Below are 6,713 nucleotides of genomic sequence, written 5' to 3'. Positions count from 1 at the left end.
AGGGATAATTCTCATTCCCTTGGATCCAACGAGATACACCACTATAAAGTGGATGCCGGGCTGCATGAGCAGGGGACAGTGTCAGTTAGGAGAGGATGTGGGCTATACGACTGTGAGCCTGGTGTGAGCAGAGACTGGACAGATTAGCAAGAGTGGAAAGTTAATGCTCAGAAGGAGACTGGTCTACGCCCAGAGCAGCGCCGAAGCCAAGCTGTGAGGTCAATCCAGTGTGTTCTTGTCACAAGTCGCTCCCTGTCGAACATCGCCCACTTCTGCCACAGCCTCCGGCCCCCTTTCCTGTCCTGTGCTACTCTATAGGTGGCCTTTTCCTTTTCTCCCATCACACTTCTCCTGTGCTGGGTCCTGGTCCCTCAGAGGCCGGCTTACCACCACCCTGTGATTCCCAGTTCTCGCCTGACATCCTGAGTGAAGGGCTATTGGCAAAGTATGTTATCATCCGCAATGGAGCAGAAGCTGGACCGTCCCCAGAGAGAAGGGGTAGCCAGAGCAGACGGAAAGAATGCCAACAAATGAGAGTTCAGGTCCTGTGGGAGGTGAGGAAAGATCTAGCTAACAGTGATGAGGGCAGTCCTAAAATTACACTGAAAAATAATTCTCCGCCCGCAGCCCCGGAGAGGTTGCTTCCTTGTGATACAGCGGGACAGCTTGTTAATTTATATCAAGTGGAAGTCTCTGGGGAATACACTGGAATACTGACAAAAAGCATTAGGACTGTGTAACCACCACAGGAAAAATGTAGAAAAGATCACTCTCTAAAAACATCCCCTAGCCTTTAAGTCCACGCTTCCCTTTCCCTTATGCCCTGGGCCACACCCTGGCCTTCCCAGCTCTACTTTCCCCAGTGTGTCATGGAATGACCAGTGTGGCACTTGGGGACTTGGCTTCTTTCACTTGACATAATGGAGGCTTTGGCCCTTTTTAAAAAAACAACTTTTGAAGTTGGTACACCAAGTATGGTGTTTTCCATACTCTGTGTGTCATTATACTTTGTTCTGGTTTGTTGCTCTTCCCTGCTGCCTTCCCTTGTCACTCTAGCGGGTCTCCTTCCTCCCTCCAATTGTCCCCTCCTTCCGTTTCCAAGCCACATGCATCATCACCCTCTCATTTCGCCTCCCTTCTTTTAAAACATTTATTTATCTTTATTTTATGTGCACGGGTGTTTTGTCTGCATGTACATCTGTGTACTGTACTGTGTGTGCAGTGCCAGTGGAGGCCAGAAGAGGGCGTCTGGTCCTCTGGAACTGGAGTTCTAGGCAGTTGTCAGCCACAGTGTCTCAGTGAGGCTCAGTGAGGACAAATGCTCTTAACCACTGAGCCATCTCTCCAGTCTCCCCATTCTCTCATGGTCCCCTTTTTAGTCTCTCTCTCTCTCTCTCTCTCTCTCTCTCTCTCTCTCTCTCTCTCTCTCTCTCTCTCTCTCTCTCACACACACACACACACACACACACACACACACACACACACTTAAATCTAGGTTCTGTGTATTGGAGAACCATGAAGTGTTTGTATTTTTGAATCTGGTTTATTTCACTTAACATAATGATTTACATTTTTATTTTCTTGCAAATGTCCTGATTTCATTTTCTTTGCTCAATTAATTCTAAGATTGTTCTTTTATTCTCATATTTAATAAATTTCTCCCTAATCTTTAATATTTCTTGCTATCTATTGCTCTTGGGTTTGACTTGTTCTTGTTATTTGGAGACCTTCAGGATCATCGTATAATTTACTTGTGATTTCTTCAGGTGTCGGATGTGAGTACCCACTCAGTGTTAGGTGTTCCTCTTAGGACCGTCTTAGCTGCTCCCCAAAGGTTCTGCTAAGTTATTCTTTCTTTTTCACTTGATTCTAGGAATTTTTAAATTTCCTCCTTGATTTTTTCATTTTTGTTCTTAAAAAAAAAAAGTATTGAATGGGCAGTGGTGGTGCATACCTTTAATCCCAGCACTCGAGAGGCAGAGGCAGGTGGATCTCTGTGTGTTCGAGGCCAGCCTGGTCTACAGATCAAGTTCCAGGACAGCCAGAGCTACACAGAGAAACACTGTCTCAAAAAAGTATTGATTATTAATAGAAAAAAAAAACATACCTTTTTAAAAAGACATGCTTATCCTTTTTTTCAGAATCAAAAGATACCAAGTAAAATATGACATGCTTGAAATGAAAAGAATATTTCTTTTTTTTCCTCTTTTGAGACAGGGTCTCATTGTATAGCCCTGCTGGCCTGGAACTTGCTAGGTAGACCAAGCTGTCCTTGAACTCACAGAGATCTTCGAGCCTTTGCTTTCTGAGTGAGTGCTGGGATTAAAGGTGCGTACCACCACAGCCAGCCTCCATAAATAGTTTTTAAACAATAAGGTGATGAATTTTGAAGGTTACTGAAGCGCTACAGCAGTAAAGAGCCCTTGAAAGCACCGAAGGATGTTAGCCTGCAGCAGATTTAGAAACTGGATGACTGTCTCTAGAAATACGTGAGATGTGTTTCCACAGGTCAGAACTTAAAGTATTTGCCTCCGTTGAATCACGTGAAGCAGTCAGTTCCATTACTGAATTGCTCTGCAGAAAGTGACATTAAATTAACTTTGAATTCTTTTTGCCCCACCCCCACCACCCATTCTCTGGTGTGCTACCTACCGGCCATGCGAAATCCCCAAACTGACTCACTTGAAGTGCACAAAATAAGACACCAAGAGGCAGATTTAAGGAAATTAAGAAACAAAAAAATGTAGAACTTTTGCTTTGCAGAGAGGAACATCCATATTAAAAAACTAGAGATGAGGAAATAAAGGGTTTTGTGTTTCTGGAAAAGAGTTGCCAAGTTGTGAAAGGAAAAATAAAAGCCGATAGCTGTGGAGAAGAGAATTATAGAGAAGAGCAGAAGTGTCCCAGCACTCAGGAGGCAGAAGCAGGTGGATTTCTGTGAGTTCAAGTTTGAGTCCAGCCTGGTCTACACATCAAGTTCTAGGCTAGCCAACGTTACAAAGTGAGACCTTGTCAAACATAACAACAACAACAAAACCAGAAGCTTTATACAAATTTGATAAGAATCTGTGCTACGTGGAATGTGAGGACCCTCTTCTCGGGTTTCCCAGGAGGTAAAAATGCTCCCACATCTGCAAATTTCATCTGTTTGGAGACATGTAGAAATCCTGTGTACAGTGAAAGCAGAGAAAAGTGAAGCTGCTCCTGGGAGGCCTGGCATCAGTGCGTAGACTCAACAGTGTGTCAGTCAGGCTAGGAGAGACTAAAGGAAGTGGAGTTTTGATTACTTGACACTGAATATAAGGACAATAACACCTGCTGGGAGCCAAGAGTAACAGTAACTTCAGGAAATAAGGATAAAACCGGTCCTTCAGTCCTCACAAACTTGTGGGCTATATCAATAAAATGTTAAATGAGATACTGCAAGAAAAGTATTTCTGTGACTACAAAATTATATATACAAGTGAGGATTTAACCAGGTATGGTGGCACATGCCTTTAATCTCAGTGCTCAGGAGGCAAAGGCAGGTGTATCTCTATGAGTTCAGGCCAGCTTGAGCTAATAGCGATTTTCAAAACAGCCAGGGATACATAGTAAGATGCTGTCTCAAATGAAATAAAATAGTGAGGAATAGTATTGATTGTAAGGAATAATTCTCAAAAGTTTTCAGTTCATTTGCTCATCCAGGGTTTATTGTTTAACTTCTAAATCTCTGGCACTATCCCAGGTATGACAGCTGCAAAGATGAATGAAGATATTCTTGCCTAGAGGAGGAAGTCATTAACTGTCACCTGTGGAATTCAGTGTAACCCCATAGTGTTCTTAATCTCATTTACTTCCCACTCCACTCTGTACCACAATCTGTACTCATTGCAGCCTACTAGACATTGCCACTGCAGGGAGAACTGTCCTCCCCTTCCTCCTCCCCTTCTCCCCTCCTCTCCCTTCTCTCCTCCTTCCTCACCCTCTCCCCTCCTCACCCTTTCCCCCTCCCCTTCCCCCCTCCCCTCCCTCCTTCTGAAATGTGTATGATGTGTGTATGTCTGTGAATACTGGTGTGCATGTGCCATGGTGCTAGAGTGGAGGTCAGAGACTATCCCTGGTGTTGGTTCTTGTCTTTCATCATGTGTGAGACATTGCCTGTTTGTTTTGTTTTTGTTATTATTGTTGTTATTTTTGCTGCTGTGTACACCAGTACTGTGGGATGTCTTTCTGTACTCTGTGAATATGTGTTGCTCTGATTGGTTGATAAATAAAGCTGTATTGGCCTATGGCAAGGCAGCTTAGAGGCAGGCAGGAAATCTAAGCAGAAATACTGAGAGAAGAAAGGAGAAGAGGGAGAGACACCAGCCGCCACCTAAGGAGAAGCAAGATGCCAGCAGACCGGTAATGCCATGGCAACGTGGCAACTTATAAATTAATAGAAATGAGTTAAGTTATAAGAGCTAGCTAGTGAGAAGCCTGCCATAGGCCATGTAATTGGTATTTAATATAAGCCTGTGAGTGATTATTTTATAAATGGCTGCAGGACTGTGGGTGGGAGAGATTTGTCTGGACCATGCAGGCTGGGCGGGGCCAGAGAAACCTTCTGGCTACACACCAGGCTAGCTGGCCCACAAGTTTCTGAAGACTCTCCTTTCTCCACACCCCCATCTCCCTGTAGGGGCACTGGAATTCCAGGTGCATGCTGTTGTGCCTAGCATTACATGGATCCTGAGGATTCGAACTCAGGCCCTTACTCTTGCACAGCAGGTACGTTACTCACTGAGCCATCTCCCTAACCCTCCTGTTCTTTCTACCTTGATGCTGTCACATCAGTTCAGAATCTACTCATTGTCCATACATCCAACAAGCATGTACTGAACTCTTTTCTTGTACTAGACGAAGATGAACAAAGATCTTAGCCCAAGAGCAGAGTGATAGCTTCCCCTTCTTTCCCTGGGAAATTGTTTTTCTTCGAGCCCAGATGAGATCTATGGCCTGTGTGGCTTCCTGGGATTCTTCTCCTGGGAAGGCAGCTAAAATCACTCCGCATCTTTGTGGTTGTTTTGTGGACTTCTCCCTCTAGAGCCGTTCTAGGAGTGCCTCCAGGGGGATCCTGTTTTCCCCATCTCTATCTTCACCACTAGCAGTTAGCAGCATTCTTAGCATAAAATAGACCCCGCCAACAGCGCAATAAACTGGAAACATGGGCTGTATGCTGGGTGTGGCACACACCTTTAATCCCAGCACTCAGGAGGCAGAGGCAGGTGGATTTCTGAGTTTGAGGCCAGCCTGGTCTACAGGGCAAGTGACAGGCCAGTCAGAGCTACATAGTGAAACCCTGTTGTGGCAGTTTGAATGTAGCTGGCCCCCATAAGTTCATAGGGAGTGGCACTATTAGGAGGTATGGCTTTGTTGGAGGAAGTACGTTACTGTGGAGGCAGGCTTTGAGGTCTCATATATGTTCGAGCCACACCCAGTGTCTCAAACTACTTTCTTTTGCCTGTGAGTCAAGACATGGGCTCTCAGCTCCTTCTCCAGCACCATGTCTACCTGCACACCACCATGCCACACCATGATGATAATGGACTGAACTTCTGAAAATGTAAGCCACCCCAACTAAATGTTTTTCCTGTATAAGAGTTGGGGTGGTCATAGTGTCTCTTCACAGTAACAAAAACCCTAACTAAGACACCTGTCTTTTAAAAAAATGATAAAAAAATAAAAGAATGGGATACAGATGCCTAGACTGTAGGCTAGCGGCGGGATGTATAACGAAGACACTTGTTTCATGTGAAGTGGGGACTATGGACCAGGCCACCCGGAAGGCCTTTAGAGGGCTCTCAGGAGTCACTTGTTTAAAGATGTTCCAGATTTGTTTACTTCTCATGTAAACTCCAACTGGGCTTCCAGTGGTTTGGCTGCCAGGGCTCAGACCTAAGGCAAACATCCTGAGGTCATTCTCTGAAGATGGAGGAACATCAGGGACACTCACATTTTTGCCCAAAGGTCAGCTGTCTGGAGTGAGGAGCTAGAATCCTCTCAGAGCTGGCCTATGTCTTAGAAACCACAGGCTCCTTCCCACAGAGCAGTAGTGACTGTGCCACGGACACACAGCCACGAGAGCTGCTCGGGAGAGTCAGCTGAGTTTCCAGTCGCCCTTGTCAAGGAAGTGAGGGACCAAGCCTTCTTCCTGAGCCGCCGAAGTGACTCATCCAGGTTTCTGATCCTTTACCTCCTGCTTCTGGATATGGACACAAAAGCTCTGAGAGCCCTTTTGCAATTCTTTGCTGATACTCATGTTAAAACTTAGTTTCTACCTCCACGGTATTCAAAGATAACGGAACCTTTAAAAGGTGGGGCTGTGGTGAGAGGGAGGTGACCTGGCTATGACGTCAACAGGAAGGGATTCATGCCAGTATCATGGAGTGAATTAGGCTGTACAGGCCTGGGTTAGTTCCTGTGAGAGCAGCAGTTATGAAAGAGAGTCCTTTGCAATCTCTCTCTCTCTCTCTCTCTCTCTCTCTCTCTCTCTCTCTCTCTCTCTCTCTGAGATCTCCTTGGTACACACTCCTGCCAAGTAATGGCATCTACCATGTCATGACACAGTCAGAAGGACCTTCCTTACCTCAGAATGCATACATAGATGAGGCTACTGGATTTGGGACTTCCAACCCCCAAAACTGTGAGCTAAGTAAACCTCTTTTTCTTGTAAATTACCCAGCCTCAGA

This window comes from Peromyscus eremicus, chromosome 4, assembly GCF_949786415.1.
Source record: "Peromyscus eremicus chromosome 4, PerEre_H2_v1, whole genome shotgun sequence".
NCBI classification, from domain to species: domain Eukaryota; kingdom Metazoa; phylum Chordata; class Mammalia; order Rodentia; family Cricetidae; genus Peromyscus; species Peromyscus eremicus.
Note: the sequence above shows the minus strand (reverse complement) of the source record.